Source organism: Spermophilus citellus, assembly GCF_964194105.1.
Source record: "Spermophilus citellus genome assembly, chromosome: 9".
Lineage (NCBI taxonomy): Eukaryota > Metazoa > Chordata > Mammalia > Rodentia > Sciuridae > Spermophilus > Spermophilus citellus.
In genome coordinates, this window is record NC_138191.1 from 98,644,807 (window position 1) to 98,662,794 (window position 17,988).

At 36.0% G+C, this 17,988-nt stretch overlaps 1 protein-coding gene and 1 pseudogene across 3 annotated transcripts in view; both read right to left on the reverse strand.

The window, feature by feature from the left end:
• ZFYVE9 (zinc finger FYVE-type containing 9) overlaps positions 1–17,988 on the reverse strand; it is a 208,168-nt gene that overhangs the window by 186,416 nt on the left and 3,764 nt on the right. The window lies entirely within an intron of this gene.
• Positions 4,008–4,578, reverse strand: LOC308657075 (ATP synthase subunit d, mitochondrial-like; annotated as a pseudogene). The gene has a single exon. The product of its transcript is annotated as an ATP synthase subunit d, mitochondrial-like (transcript).

A 17,988-nucleotide genomic window follows, 5' to 3' on the forward strand; every position in this document is an offset into this window, starting at 1 on the left:
TCAGTAAATGGGATGGATTCAAATTAAAAAGCTTCTTCTCAGCAAAGGAAACAATCAATAAACGTGAGAAAAGAGCCTACAGACTGGGAGAAAATCTTTACCACATGCTCCTCTGATAAAGCATTAATCTCTAGGATATTAAAGAACTCAAAAAAACTTAACCCCCAAAAAACAAATATCCAAATCAATAAATAGGCTAAGGAACCGAACAGACACTTCACAGAAGAAGAAATACAATCGACCAACAAATATATGAAAAAGTGTTCAACATCTCTAGCAATTAAGAGAAATGCAAGTCAAAACTATACTGAGACTCCTGTCAGAATGGCAATCATCAAGAATACAATAAATATTGGTGAGGATGTGGGGAAAAAGGTACACTCATACATTGCTGGTGGGACTGCAAATTGATGCAACCAATCTGGAAAGCAGTATGGAGATTCCTCAGAAAACTTGGAACGGAACACCATTTGATCCAGCTATCCCACTCTGCGGTTTATACCCAAAGGACTTACAATCAGCATACTACAGTAATGCAGCCACATCAATGTTTATAGCAGCTCAATTCACAATAGCTAAACTATGGAACCAACCTAGGTGTCCTTCAATAGATGAATGAATAAAGAAAATGTGGTATATATACACTCAATGGAATACTACTCAGCTTTAAAGAAGAGAGAAATTATGGCATTTGCAAGTAAATGGATGGAATTGGAGAATATCATGCTAAGCAAAATAAGCCAATCCCAAAAAACCAAAGGCCAAATGTTTTCTCTAATATGCAGATACTAATTCACAATAAGGCAGGAGGCACTAGAGAAGAATAGCATTACCTTAGATAAGGTAGAGGGAAGTGAAGGGAGGGGAGGGGAGATGTGAGGATAGGAAGGATTGTGGAATGAAACGGATATTATTACTTTGTATGTAAACATGTGACTGAATGACCAATATGATTCTACAAGTATACTCAGAAAAATGAGAAATATAGCCCATCGACGTATGATACATCAAAGTGGATAAATGCATTCTACTATCATAACTACTTAAAACAAATTTAAAAATTAAATAAATAAATTAAATAGCCAGTACAATGATTTAACAATTTAATAATTTAACCATAATTTGACAACAAATAATAATTTTAACAATGCAATTGCATAAAGAAAATAATGCAAAAGTCATATAAACTACATACATGAATTCTAATATTTAGTAGATGTCTCTATGGCTAAGATATTTATTCACTCAAATTTAGCAGCTGATTGAATAGAGGAAGGAGAATAAAGAAGAATTAGTGAAAATAAATAAATAAATAAAAATAAAGTCACATATGCAATTAGGATATCTTAAAAATTGAATACAGGGCCTGGGGTTGTGATTCAGTGGTAGAACATATTATTCTTAGAAGCTATTTCCCAAATGACTCCAACTGACATGTTTGATACCACAAATGGATTAAGAATGCAGGAGGTAAGATGGAGCTTAGAAACTAGGTTATTTGCTATCCTACTGACAATGAGAATCTCATCCTAGTTGGGGATGTGAGGTACGGACAATCCTTGGTACAAGGTGGTGGCCTAAGTTTGAACTAATGCTTTCACAAGTTTTATGGAGAACAGTCCCAGTGAGAAACACTCTGACTAGTATAAAGATTCATGTGTCTGAAAAGTATAAGGAATATATAATATATACAACAACAACAATGGAATTGGCTAGCTGTTAGATTGCATTGACTCCCCAGAGAGGGCAGTTAACAATCAGTTGAAAACTAAATGTGAAGGCCAGAGGTCTCTTTGGAAGCCCACAAAGAGATCCTTATCATCTACAGTGGGAGAACAGTAAAAGATGAATAGCAAATTCAAGGTGATTAAAGACCCTTACTTCAAAGATAATGGAGCACTACACCAGGGCAAGTATCCACCAGGACAAGTATGTTATATCAAGATCAGGTCTTACTTTAGAAAATCTAGAAGCCTCATAGATAGGATAGGGTCTGATGGTTGTCCTCAAAGACTGCCATCCTCCAGACTCCTTTGAACCCTAAGAGTCTGCAAGAATGAGTTAGCACTCCCCATTATGCAGGAACACAATTCAGAGGCCTTTCAGCTATAAGGTAACTCCCGATTTGTCTCCATCTCCACTCCTGGCTGCCATGATAGTAGCTAATGCTAAATCTGTCAAGGACATGTTGGGCCTGAAATAGGAGAAAGTTACTATAAATCTCAAAGAAACTATAAGAATAAACCAGCAGACTGGAGGAATATCAGTGGTGCTAGATTTTGAGGGGAGGCAGGAATATTAGACTAAGATAAAGTTTACTGAGGCAGTGGGGGCTGGGGTACTCAGAAAACGGAAATTAACACTGTGGCATGGACCTGGGGGTGGTATAAACTCACTGCTATGATGGTTCCTGAAAGCCCAGAAAAAATGATGGCACTGAATAGGATTGAAATGCCTGAACTGACATGGCAGAGAGTGGAGGATGGAATTAGTAGGCTCAATAAATTGGGTATGGTAGAACGGATATATTATGTAAGGTCAGACCATTCACCAAGGTCATCAGGAATATACTGGTATGAGAGGCACCAACATTGCTAAGAAGTCCAGTGGTGTTTCTTCCCTAAAGGAAAAGTTGTCACAGAGCTTGTTTGGCTTATTGAAAGCAATAAAAAATAGTGGGCATTGAAGCAACAATAGCCAGGTGGCAACATTTAAACACCAGAAAATTAGTGCATCAGTTATTTTTTTAATTTATTTATTTGTGCTAATTAGTTATACATGACAGCAGAATGCATTTTGATTCATAGTGCACAAATAGACCACAATTTTTCATTTCTCTGGTTGTACACAAAGTGCATCAATTATTATTATGACTGACAAGGAGGGAGACAGTCAACAAGGCTTGACCCTCAGGGAACTGTAGATATAGTTAATGGAATACTGTCATTAGGAGAAAAACAGTCAACAACAGTTCTGCTTATTATACACAATCAAAACAAGGCAAGAAAAAGCAGAAGACTAAGAATGACTGTCCCAGTAAAAAACCGCTAGCCCTTACCCAATTCTTGGACCTGAGCCAGTTGTCAGATCCAGACCCACTGCCTTAACACATAGTGTGAAGAGAGAGAGACTCAGAACAGCATATCTATCTGTCTATTACATCAATGAAATTGTGTTGATCTTGTTGAGGAGCAAGAAGTGGCTTACATGCTGAAGGGCTAGTAAGATATATGTGCTCCAAGTGGGGGGAACCCTACAATCATTCATCAGTATTGACAGGGGATTGGTTCCAGGATCCTGTCCCCCCATGGACACCAGAATCTATGGATACTCAAATTCCTTATATAAAATGTCATAGTTCTTGCTTATAAACTACACACATCCTCCTGATTTAAGTCATCTCTAGATTACTTATAATTCATAGTGCAATGTATATGTTATGTAAATAGTTGTTTGTTATACTGTATTGTTTAGGGAATAATGGCAAGAGAAAAGCCTGTACATGCATCAGTACAAATGCATTTTTTCCCAAATATTTCCAATCCATACTCAACTGAATCTGTAGATGTGGAATCCATGGACACATAAATTAGGACTCAGCCATTTAAGAGTCCAGTGGTCAGGTTCATGCCAATGCATACCTGCAAAGCACAAAGCAATCTTGTGCCCCCAACAAAAAAAGAATAAGTAGAAGGGCTAGAGATATGGCTCAGTGATAAAGCACTTGCCTAGCATGCACAAGGCCCTGGGTTCAATTCCCAGCATGGCAACAAAATAAATAAATAAACAACCGGGCATACTAGTACACTCCTGTAAGTAATCCCAGCAGCTCAGGAGCCTGAGGCAGGAGGATCACAAGATCAAAGCCACCCTCAGCAAGTTGGTGAGACACTGTCTCAAAATAAAAAATATAAAAGGTCTGGGGATGTGACTCAGTGGTTAAGGCCCCCTGGTACCAAACTTAAATACATAAATTAAAAGAGTGGCTTCTTCAGATTCTTTTTTTATAATTAATATTTTTAATGTGCAGAGTTTGTAATACAAGGGCAGAGATTCCTCTTGGATTCAAGTTTTTTACAAATTCTCAATGGGCTGGTGAGGCCAATAGGGATATTTCTTCTTGTCTAATTTGGTTTCTGGGAAGACTTCATTTAAGTCCTTAATGGTCATCTGATCAAATGGAATTATGTTCTTCATTTTCTCCAGCTGTTTCTCATATTCTTTAATCCTGGCCTTTGAGAGAGACACAAACTCAGCACAACTTTTTACATCTTCCTTTTCTTCAGCATCCTGTGCAGTATATTTATCCTCTAGCAAAGGAATCTTCAGGGCATTAAACTTCTTTTCAAAGTCATCCACCAAGCCCGCCTTGGCAACATTGCCTTGTAGTAAGCCCAGTCAACAGCTGGTGGTTTCTCAGGCAGAGTAGCCAACCTGGAGGTGAGGGTCTCATTCCAGGACTTCAGGGAATTAGCAATAGTCTTTTGGTTTTGGGGAATGATCTCCCCAAAAGCTACCCAGTCAATGGTTTTTAGAGCAAGTTTGTGCCCAGCCATCTTGGGATCCTTCACCAACCCCAGGAGAGTGTGCTTCTTCAGATTCTAAAGGCAGCACATTCTATACACAGGATGCTACTATGACCTATATATGAGGTGACACAAAAGGCTACCAGCTTTAAGTAGGGGAAACAACTGTGCAGCACCTCCAGACTATATTACAACACTTAATTGTGGGAAAAGATGTGGTATAGGGCTGATAGCAAGCCCCAGTAGAAGAATTAAAATGCAGGACTCTAGAATTCTACAGAAAAGCCATGCTTGATCATGGGTACCATGTGTCCAGAACTTTTTGATAATAAGCTAACTATGATTCTCCCAGTCACAAAGCCAGATGAGCTCAGCAGTAACTCATTATAAAATGCAAATGGTGCATGAAAAAATTGAACTTTCTGAAACAAAACCAAAGGCATAAGTAAGCTACATAAACAGGTAGCCAAGACTTCCCTGACACCCACCACGGTTTTACCAGCACCCCTTCCTCAGCTCACATCCATAGCTGTTTAGGGGATCTTTTGGGATTAAAATGGGAGGAAAAAAAAAGCAGAAGCTTGGCTTATAAACAGATCAGCTCAGTATGTGAATACAAGCTGAAAATAAACAACTCCAATATAGTCACACTTAAGGTTGACCTTGACAGTGAAATGAGAAAACCTTCCTAATAGAACTTTTAAGTGGTGCACCTGGTTATGATTTGTGTAGAAAGAAAAGTATCCTGGCCACTCCCACTGGGGTCGCAGGGTGGCAGAGACACAGCAGGCGACACTCCGTACCCCTGCGAACATGGTGCTTCAAGTGGTGCAGAGGGCACTAGCTTCGCCTGCAGCTTACACAGTCCCTGTGCCCGCAGCTCTCTGCCCGCCACAGCCCTGGTGGGTGAGGGCAGACGCCATTTGGACGCTGCTCACTGGCCTGCTCTGCTCTGTGTGTGTAAATTCACAGAGAAACATGAATGGATAACTACAGAAAATAGTATCGGAACAGTGGGAATCAGCAGTTTTGCACAGGAAGCTCTGTAGTCTGCGTGAAGTTGGGACAAAATTGAAAAAACAAGATGAGTTTGGTGCTTTGGAAAGCGTGAAAGCTGCCAGTGAGCTCTATTCTCCTCTACCAGAAGTAACTGAAATTAATAAGGCACTTGCAGAAAACCCAGGGCTTGTGAACAAATCTTGTTGTGAAGATGGTTGGCTGATAAAGATGTCAGTGAGTGACCCTTCAGAACCAGATGACCTAGTGAATGAAGAAGCATATGAGAAATATGTAAAAATCTATTGAGGAGTGAAAATGGCACCCTAAATAAACTAGTGTAAAATAACTTCGGCAGTTGTCTTAAGTTAGTGGTGAACAGAAGACTTAAAAACTACTCTCAACACTGCTACTGGAAGAAGATACCCCTTAACTTCCCAATGACTGCAGATAAACACAATATGCATCTGTTTTACAATTCCTTATGATTTTTAGAGTAGGCGTTAGGTTAATATCAGAATTCATAAAATTACCTGTGGTTAAAAACTACTTATAAAAAGTATATAATTCAAGGATAATCTTGTTATAAGCCTAACAAAAAATTGTAACTTGCTTACATCCATCCCTGGATTTGGATCAATATACTTAATGATTTTCCATTGGAAAAACTGGGCATGGAGGAAAATGTATGTTGTACAGTGTCAGAACAACACTACTGTCTTAATTTTATAATGTTCTGTATTTACTGGTGTTATTTTTAATACATTGAAACAACAGCTTGCAGCAAAATAACAAAATATTCAACTTCATAAAAAAAGAAAAAAAAGAGAAAGAAAGAAAAGTATCCTAGGGTAAGAATATATACAGACTCATGGACAATGCCAAATGAACTTGCCAACTGGTCAGAAGCCTTTAAGGAAAAATAATGTGATAAGAGGGACCAGGAACAGTGGTGCACACCTATAATCCCAGTGGAGGATCTCAAGTGAGAGGCCAGCCTCAGCAATTTTGCAAGATCCTCAGCTACTTAATGAGATCCTATCTCAAAATAAAAATTTGAAAAACTGGGGATGTAGCTCAGTATAAAGTACCCCTGGGTCCAATCTCCGTAATCCCCACCAAAAAAAAAAAAAAAAAAAGTGCAACAGGTATGGGTAGAGGCAAATAAATACCTAGGGCTATGGAAATGTTATGTAAATTGTTGTTATTCTATATTGCTTAGGGGAAAAGTACAACAAAAAAAGCCCGTAAATGTTCAGTACAGATGCACTTTTTTCCAAATATTTCCAATACACAGTCAATTGAATATGGGAGTAACAAAGTATAAAAATCTGTTTTATGTATTATGCCCACCAGAAAGCATCTGATGCAGAAAAGACACTGAACAAACAGACAAAATGATTCTGCTGACATATGCCATCCCAGAACTGGCATGACGAGGAAATGAACAGAGGTCACTCTGGCAGAAATAGAGATAAGGACAGAGAATAAAGGGTAGACTTCCATCTCCCAATCCTAATTCTGAATGTCCAACCTATGAGCAACAGAGACCAACATCAAGGCCCACAAGACAAAAACCCTAAATCAGGCAAGTTGACTACACTGTGCCCCTTCTATCTCAGAAGGGCCAGCAAATGATTCTCACTAGTACAGGTCACTTATAATAGATATAGATTTGCCTTTCCTGTCAATACAGTCCTAACTATCACCATGTACATGAGGGCTTTCATAGTACTTACTCTGGTTTGGATATGGTCTGATTGTGGTTCCCAAAGTTTCATGGGTTGAAATTTAATCTCCACTGTGAGGTGTTAAGAGAAAGCAAATTTAATTCATCAAGGGGTGCTTACCAACGAGCCACATCCCCAGCCCTTTTTATTTTTTTGAGACAGGGCCTTGCTAAGTTGCTGAGGTTGGCTTTGAACTTTCCTCCTGCCTCAACCTCTCAAATTGCTGGGATTACAGGCATGTGCCATAACACTGAGCTAAAGGTAGTTTAACTAAAATTTGAAACCAAGCAGCCTGCTCCACTACATGTACTTTTAATCAATATGCTAGGGGGAGTATTAACTTGTCAACTTTAAACATTAGGATGAGACAATTATTTATTCTATATAGTTTCAGAATGCAAAACAACAAAATGACAGATACTAGAGGAAAGCAAAATTTTTGCCAAACATAAAAGAAAACTTTCTAACGACAGTAAACAACAACAAAATGATATCTTCAGGAAATAATCAGGGCCTATCAACCAAGAGTCAAATGTTCATTAAAATTGTGAGAATGAAGCAGATAAAAGTTGACCTACATCAGTAAAAGGCAAATTACTAAGTACCATGTTGGGGGAAAAAGAATGCCAGGGCCAAATAAGTTTGGGTTAATATATAGCTGAACAAAGTTAAACAACTCTCTTAATTTTTACTCTGTCTTTAAAATATTAATGTGTATATACAAATCTGTACTTGATCTATATAGAATGCTGAAAGCCCAAACTTATGTGACTAAAGAACATTTCTTTGCACCTAGGGAATACACTAGAAATCCTGGCCTAGGACAATATCTTTCCAAAGTCAAGATTCAGTAATCCAAGGATTCCAGAAGAAACTAATAAAGAAAAGGATAAAAATTTTCTAACTTTCTAGAAAGTCTAAACATTACCCATCTCTAATACTATTAGTATCTCTAATACCTTGAGAGTGGAAAAGCTATATAAAAGTTTTGTCATCAAAACTCACTTTATCCTTTCTGAATGCAAAATGTTCCTTCCTTTGTTTTATAAATAAACTCTGAAGATCTACAAGTGATAGGGCCACATTTTAATTACTAAATGTTCATGTTGTGACCAGCAGGAGAGCTTTAATTATTTCAAGTGTGCTATTTATGACCTTGTTATTTTCATGTAACACAGCTCCAGATATATTTTTTCTCAAACATATGTACACTATCACAAGAAAAGACAGAAGAAAGGGTTGCATCTTTTGTGTAGCCTTATGTGTCACCTCATATATGGGCCACAGTAGCATCCTGTGTATGTGCTGCCTTTAGAATCTGAAGAAGCCCACTCTTTATTTATGTATGTATATATGTATGTATGTATGTATGTATGTATTGATATTTGGTACCAGGGGGCCTTAACCACTGAGCAACATCCCCAGACCTTTTATATTTTTTATTTTGAGACAGTATCTCACCAACTTGCTGAGGGTGGCTTTGATCTTGTGATCCTCCTGCCTCAGGCTCCTGAAGCATTAGCTACAGAAAGAAGGGGCCCCCAATCACAAACTAATTTCAGAGTTTCAGGGGTTTTATTCAGAAATATATTATCTTTATTGATTACAAGGAAAACTTTTACGTAAATTATAATCTCTTGGTCTTGGATTTCCTACCTTCCTCAGCCACCACTGTCCACAGTTCCTCATTTCATCTATGATAGTTCATCACCAGTGACTGGAGTCACCTACATGCCATCTATCTTTTCACCTGGTTCTCCTTTAGAATATGAAATATAATATTAAATGCATAAGGGCCTTGCTATCTGATCTACCACTAATTTTCAGATCACAAAACTGAGATTCAGATCAATTTTTATATTTATGTAGTAATAGCAAATGAAACATTTATCAACTTCAAAAATACCAGTATATGAAAGCAGAAAGACCCAAAATATATACAATACATACATACCCAACTTTTTTCTTATACAAAATGCTATGCCGATAGCATACTTCCAAGGCAAATATCCACCAAAGTCGATCAACTAATTTGTACTCTCCCAATATGAATACTTCCTGAAGCACCACGGAAAACCAGTAGATGAAACAAACACAGACACATGGGAAGATTCACAAGAGGAAAAAATGTAGACTGTATACATTCAAATGTTATACATGGATTTGAAATCATGGATGTGGAAAATCAATAAAACTCTCCAAGCCTCAGTTCCCTCAACTGTAAATATGCATAATACTATGGATATTATAAGGTTATTTTAATGGTTGAAAATAACATACATGAAACACCTTACAGAAAGATGGCATGCTGTAGTTAAAGCTTTTGTATTACACAAGTAATAAAATGTAAAAGAAAACAAGGAAAACTTCATGAACTTGAAATCTTGGAAGAATTGGATACAGAAAAAAAGGAATGAGAAATGATCAGATTGGAACCAAATCCTGAAGGGCTGTCTGACAGGTTCAAGAATTTCAACCTCATTTCTTAAACACTGAGCAGGAATTTCCAAGAGTGACTTCACAGTAACCTCAAAAATAATTTACCTCAGCTACTAATTTTAAAACAAACAGAAACTATGGGTGATTATTACATCACTAGAATCAAACCAAGGTCTACATGATGTATTTTGAAACTGAGGCTTTTCACAAACTGGCAAGTGTTTTATTTCCATTACTTTTTAGAGTTTCTCTTGTTCAATTGAAAGTGAAAAATGGACAGTACAAATTACATAAATCCAAACAGAAAATTTCACAAAATTTTGAAATTGCTTGCTTTATTTATTTTAATTAAGAGAATTTTGAAATATTTTGTTGTGTTATGAAACAGTAATAAAAACATGCATCATTTACTCTTTATTTTAATAAAACAAATTCTGGCAGATAAAATACCAAGCCTTAACCAGGAAGATTAGCAAAGAATTAAATCAAATTACAAATAAAATGCTTGCCTTTTCATGAATTCTACCAAAAAGGCTCCAAAACTACTGTTTTTATAACTTAATATGGAAATAATGGTGTGCAAAGTAACTGAAAAATTGTGTAACAAACCAGTGGAAACCTTTCACCTCAGTTCAAAGTCAGCACTACAGGTTTCCAAAGTGATTTTCAGTGGGAAAACATTGTGGATATTCCATTGTATATAGAAATTAAGGACCAAAACTTGTATTTTGTTTATAAAATAATGGTTCCCTGCAGTATTTTCTAACTGGTCTGAAAAAAATTTTTAGAAACTTTAGCAAGTCACTATTGCTGTATTTGAACTATGTCCTACAAAACCTCATAGAAAAGTTTTTTACAACCTTGAATGGAGAACAAAAAAGAGGTTAATATACTACACATACGAATAAAAAAAAATGACTAATTTATATTTATATAAAAGTATATATCATTGATAAGTAATGACAATCTTTAAAATCTGTTAAACATGAGTCCTTTGGAATGTTTATATTCAACTGGACTTTAAATTTTTAAAAATGTTTCAGAGTTAAAGGAAAACTAAACCTAGGGCTTACAATTGCCTTTTTTATTATTATTAACAACAAATATTACTGATACACATTAACAGGTTTCTCTGTGACATTTTCATATATGCATTTATTGGTGGAAAGAAGGGAGGATGAAAGGGGGTAAAGGGAAGGTGGATATGATCAATGTACAACTGCCTTTTGTTAAGAAATATTCTTAAAGACAGCCTTTTAAATAGCACACGTCCACACACTACCATTCCCATCACTTACCCAATGTGATTAACCAGTTCTAATAACTGAATTCACTGCTTACTAAACAGAAAACTAGAAAGTTCATAGCTTTTGTCCTCATGCCAAAACCATTCCTTATCATCAAACAATCTGTCAATTTATCTGCCAGTAAAAACTTCAACAATGATTATATGCAAAAATTATAAACCTCAAATAGAACCTTACCTTACCACTTCACACTAAGATGATTATAATCAAAGAGACAGATATCAAGTGTTGGTAAGGATGTGAAGAAACTGGAACCCTCATTGTTGGGAATTTTAAAAAGGTACAGCCACTTTGTAAAACAGTATGTGGCATTTCCTCAACAGGTGAAACAGTTATCATATGACCAGCAATTCCACTCCTGTCTATCCCCCAAAAATATATGTTCACACAATAATCTATACAGAAATGAGTATCCTAACATTCCTAACAATATTATTCATAACAGCTAAAAAGTGGAAATAACCCAAACTTAAAAATGAATAAAAGTGATATATTCATACAAAAGAACATTATTTGTCGATAAAAAAATTAACTATTAATGCATGTTGTTGAACCCTGGAAAATGCTAATTGATAGAAACCAGTTATATATTATATGATTCCATTTATATTAATTGTCTGAATCCACAGAAGTAGAAAGTATATTAGTGGTTGCCTTGAGCTGAGGGAATTGGGAGGATATGAGATGAGGCTAATGGGTACTGGTTGGGAATGATGAAAATGTTCTAAAATTAGATAGTAGTGATGTTTGCATAACTCTGTGAATATACTGAAAGTCACTGAATTTTACACTTTAAATGGGTCAAGTATATGGTATTTGAATTATATCTCAATAAAGCTATTATAAAAAATAAACTTTTGCTAGGGATGGTGTCTGGGGAAGCTGAGGCAGGAGGATTGCAAATTCAAAGCCAGCCTTAGCAATAGGGAAGCACTAAGCAACTCAGTGAGACCCTGTCTCTAAATAAAATAAGAAACAGGGCTGGGGATGTAGCTGAGTGGTCGAATACCCTGAGTTCAATCCTCAGTACCCACCCACACAAAAAAATACTTTGACCGGGCTCAGTGGCACAGGGCTATACTCCCAGCAGCTCAGGAGGCTGAGGGAGGAGGACTGAGAGTTCAAAGCCAGCCTCAGCAAAAGAGAGGTACTAAGCAACTCAGTGAGACCCTGTCTCTAAGTAAAATACGAAACTGGGCTGGGGATATGGCTCAGTGGTTGAATGCCCCTGGAGTTCAATCCCCAGAGAAAGGAAGGAAGGAAGCAAGCAAGCAAGTTTATTATAGGTAAAGGCCCAAGGCAGCAAAAGCATTAAATTTAAATAAGTAAATGCAAGAATTTAAAACAAAGAAACAATTTGCAGAAAAAAAATGAGACTTTTGCAAACAGTTCTATAATATAAAGTCCCAAATACTTCAAAATTCCCACCAATGAGGGCTGGGTTTGTAGCTCAGTGGTAGAGCACCTGAGCGCCTCGCATGTGTGAAGCACTGAATTTGATCCTCAACACCACATAAAAATATTTTTTTAAAAATCAAAAAGTCATTGGATTTATATTAGTCAAGGGAAAAGTAGAACTTAAGGCACATTGATGGGAATTTTTAATATTTTGTTAGTTGTTAATGGACACTTATTTATTTATATGTGGTGCTTAGAATCGAACCTAGTGCTTCACACGAGTGAAGCAGGCACTCTACCACTGAGCTACAGCCCCAGCCCACTTTTTCTTGATTTTAATGTGTGTCCACAGAGATCTTCTCATCTTTTTTTTTTTTTTTAATTTTATTTATTTTTTAGTTATCGGCGGACACAACATCTTTGTTTGTATGTGGTGCTGAGGATCAAACCCGGGCCGCACGCATGCCAGGCGAGCGCGCTACCGCTTGAGCCACATCCCCAGCCCCTGATCTTCTCATCTTTATCTTATTTTACTAAAGACTTTCAAAGGGTATAAGTATAAAATATTACGTACTGTTCTAATTTTCCCAATAATTTGATTCTATAAGTGGGCTATTTAAAATAATTTAAAAGATGACTATATAACAACAAAATCCCACCCATTATGTACAACTATAATGCATCAATAAAAAATAAAAAAAATTAAAAAGAAAAAAATTTAAAGTCCTATTTAAACTTTAAATTTTTTATTGTGTATTTTATGCACAGTATTTGAAAATTAATTTTTAAATAAAATCCACTATGATAAAATATAAAGCATTGTACTAATTATACAATTAAAATATTGATTCTACTGACACCTTGATTCATCCTTAATTAAGTAATCTCTATCACTTTGAAATCTGATGATGTTGCCAGGGGTCATGGTACATGCCTGTAATCTCAGCAACTTGGAAGGCTCAGGCAGGAGGATCACAATTTTGAGGTCAGCCTCACCAACTTAGCAAAACCTGTCTCAAAATAAAAAATAAAGAGGGCTGGGGATGTAGCTTAGAGGTAAAGCAGCCCTAGGTCCAATCTCCAATACCCTCCCAAATTTTTTTTATCATGTTGATTTTATTTCTTAGTAGTAAACTACATAAATAATTAATGATCTTTTAAGCTCTTTCAAAATTCACACAGAAATATATTTTCCACTTCTCAAGTTACACTTACTTACCAGGACCCATGGGACTGAACTATAGCTCTCTGTCACACATATCACTTAATCCTCACAGTAATCCTATAAAGAGGGTACTTGTCAGCCTTATTCTATAGAAGAATAAATTAAGGCTTAAAGAAAGTAAGAAACTTGTTCAAGGTTAAATAAGTTATAAGACTGGAACCTATGTGTGACAGATTATAAAATCTAGTTCTAATTTACTATAGATCAAAAGGAAAAGACTATGTTTCAAAAACTCTTCAGTTCTTAAATGTTTAATAAATTGATATTATTTTTGAAAATTAAGTATGTATACTATTTCTATTCAATATTGGCAACTATGTATTTTCCAATGATCATTATATATAAAGAATGTTGCTCTATAAAATGCAGTCAAATACACATAAGTACTATTAAAAATCAATGTAAAATTGTGGATATGAATAATGTGCAATAAAAAATGAAATGGAAAAAAGTGTACTAAATTAGAACCAAAATTATTTCTATCGAAAATTTCAAAGAATTCCAAAACAGATTCATTCTCTAAAACAATTAAAGCTCACAAATTTTAAGTCACACAGAAATTCTAAGGCCTGGTTTTTGTTTTTATTTTCCTCAAAAGGACAAATGGAAATGTATAATTACTGATTACCTTCTATGTGACAGACACTGAGCTAATTGCTTTTGATAATTTTTACTCATAGAACCTGTTCTATTTCCCTGGGAGGGGAAGAGTTTTTACTACAATAACACAGAAGAATAAACTCAAAATCCAAATGTCACATTGCTCTAAGAGTTATATAAGGATTCCTGTCACATCTGACTCCACAAACTGCACCATATCATGCAATTAATAATCATAAAACACACACACCACCCTTTAGCAACAAAAGAACTTTAGCTAAAATCCAGGCAATTATCTTTTAATGAAGCTTTGTGCCTTGCTATCAGCCAGTCTGTGGCCAGCACACAACACGTGTCAAATGAAAGTTTTAGTGAGTGCAATCAACAGTGGTAGCTTAGCAACAAAGGAATCATCTCCATTCGTTCTGCCTTTCTTAAGAAGTCAATATAAAACTAGCACTTATAAGGCAACATATACAATTATTTCCTTAAAGAAGACACTGAATCATGGGAAGGAAAGGGAATGAGATTTATCAAATTATGTGCAGGTACCAATATGGCATAGTGAATCCCACTATTATGCATAATTATAATGCATCAATAAAAATAAATTTTAAAAAGTAAAAAAAGAAGAAGAAAACACTGAATCAGGAATTGGAATAAATGCATCAATTTTTTTAATTTTTATTTTTTAGTGGTGCTAGGGTTTGAACACAGGGCCTCTCTCATGTTAGCCACATCCCCATCCTTTACCAATGTTCTTAAAAGGCATGGCACTGGATGAGACACAGAAGCCCTAAGCAAAGATCTAGCTCATTCTAGCTCATTCCACTCAATTACAACATTTTTCTGACCCTGCCTTGTAACAGTTAATTAAACTTGTCCTGCTTCCAGAATTAGCTAAACACTAGTAGAAACCTTGGTCGTTTTTTGTGCTTCTTGGAACACTTAGACAGAATCTGACACTTCAGATTAATGCTACAATTTTATAAATGTTTTATTTTACTTCAATACATATTCAAATGCATTTATCCTAAAAGTTTTACAAGGTAAAGTATAATAACTATCTGCATTTTACAGACAATGACAACAAGGTCCATTAAGTGCCAAGATAAGTGGTCAGATATCCTTCTGTAACACCACAGTGACTACAGAAGGCTCTAATAAATGTTTGTTGAAACTGAATTGTTCATCAGCTGTTTCTCAAAATTTCACTTTTCTTTCTAACATTATAACACCATTATCTGTTGCTATGAGAAATTACTTTTATTGCCACTTAAGACTGATAGCTTTGCTAAAAAATTTATGTTTTCATTCAGCTAGGTATGGTTAGTTAACTTTTCTTTTCCTGGCACCAGGATTGAACCCAGGTGCACTTAACCACTGAGCAGCATGCCCAGCTTTTTTTTTTTTTTTAAATAGGGTTTTGCTGAGTTGCTGAGGCTAGCTTTGAACTTAGAATCCTCGTGCCTCAGCCTCCTGAGCTGCAGGGATTACAGCATGTGACACTATGCCCAGCAATGTTAGTTAACTTTTTTTTTTATTTTTTTGTACCAGGTATTGAATCCAGGAGTACTTAACCATTGAACTACATCCCCAGTTCTTTTTTTTATATTTTATTTGGAGACAGGGTCTCACTGAGTTGCTTAGGGCCTCACTAAATTGCTGAGGCTGTCTGAATTCCCAATCCTCTGCCTCAGCCTCTCAAACTGCTGGGATTACAGGAATGTGTCACCACACCCTAAAAGGTTAGTTAACTTTTAACAGTGATTTCCAAACTTTAATAAGAATGGAGACACTTAATAAGAATTAAGATTTTTAGCTGGCAAGAGGACAGACAACCCAGCTACCACAGTAGGCTGAGGCAGGAGGAACACAAATTTGATGCCAAATAGGACAATTTAGCAAGACCCTGTCTCAAAATCTAAAAACAAACAAACAAAAAAATTTAAGGCTAGAAATGCAGTTCAGTGGCAAAGTACTTGCCTAGCATATGTGAACCCTGGGTTCCAGCACGCGCGCACACACACACACACACACACACACACACAGAAAGACTTTTGAGTCACTATTATCTCTAGGATTCTAATTCAAGCTGCCAGCAATCAGTATTATAAATAATATTAATAATAATCAGCTGATTTTTTTTAAATCAGCACTCTCAACTGATTCTAATGTTGGTCTTTAAAAACCCTTAGAGAAATGAATAAGACTTTTAAAAACCTATATTAATCTAACAAATTTTAATCCAGCCAATTTTTACAGTTAGAAATATTTAAACAAAATCTGACAAAAACAATACAAGGAGCCCAGTGCTGTATTACTGGCTACTCCAGAAGCTGAGGCAGGTGAATCACTGGAGTTCATGAATTTGAGACCTGCCTGGCCAACACAGCAAGATCTGTGTGAAAAAAACAACGCAGTGTACAACATATAACAGCAAATAAACAATGCAGGTGTACAACATATAACAGCAGTTCCTCAAAAATGTTTACCATGCCTAACCTCCCTAGACCTTAGGAGCTTCTCATGCTGCAGAAGAGGTTAAATTATGGCTTTTCTAGGTATCTAAAAAATTACCCCATATTATTGTTTTAGTTGATAAATTCAACTATGGTCCCAATGTAATTTAGTAAGACATTTTCATGGGTATTTATACAAACACCAGGATATAAAGTGAATCAGTCAGCTAATCTTTGAACCTAATACAAAGAAATAATAATTTTAAAAATCACCATTTTAAACTCTGAATGACCAACAAAAACATACTATGAGATTAAGAATATGTTTTCCCTTCATCTCAAAGCCCTAGAAAAGGAAGAGCAAAACAACAGCAAATGTAGCAGAAGGCAAGAAATAATTAAAATCAGAGCGGAAATCAATGAAATTGAAACAAAAGAAACTATTGAAAAAATTAACAAAACTAAAAGTTGGTTCTTCGAAAAAATAAATAAGATCGACAGACCTTTAGCCATGCTAACGAAGAGAAGAGAGAGAACTCAAATTATTAACATACGGGATGAAAAAGGCAATATCACAACAGATGCTACAGAAATACATAAGACAATTAGAAATTATTTTGAAAACCTATATTCCAATAAAATAGAAGGTAGTGAAGACATCGATAAATTTCTTAAGTCATATGATTTGCCCAGACTGAGTCAGGAGGATACACACAATTTGAACAGACCAATATCAATGGATGAAATTGAAGAAGCCATCAAAAGACTACCAACCAAGAAAAGCCCAGGACCGGATGGGTATACAGCGGAGTTTTACAAAACCTTTAAAGAAGAATTAATACCAATACTTTTCAAGTTATTTCAGGAAATAGAAAAAGAGGGAGCTCTTCCAAATTCATTCTATGAGGCCAACATCACCCTGATTCCGAAACCAGACAAAGACACCTCAAAGAAAGAAAACTACAGACCAATATCTCTAATGAACCTAGATGCAAAAATCCTCAATAAAATTCTGGCGAATCAAATACAAAAACACATCAAAAAAATTGTGCACCATGATCAAGTAGGATTCATCCCTGGGATGCAAGGGTGGTTCAATATACGGAAATCAATAAATGTTATTCACCACATCAATAGACTTAAAGATAAGAACCATATGATCATCTCGATAGACGCAGAGAAAGCATTCGACAAAGTACAGCATCCCTTTATGTTCAAAACATTAGAAAAACTAGGGATGGGGCTGGGGGAGTGGCTCAACTGGTAGCGCGCTTGCCTGGAGTGCGTGCGGCCCGGGTTCGATCC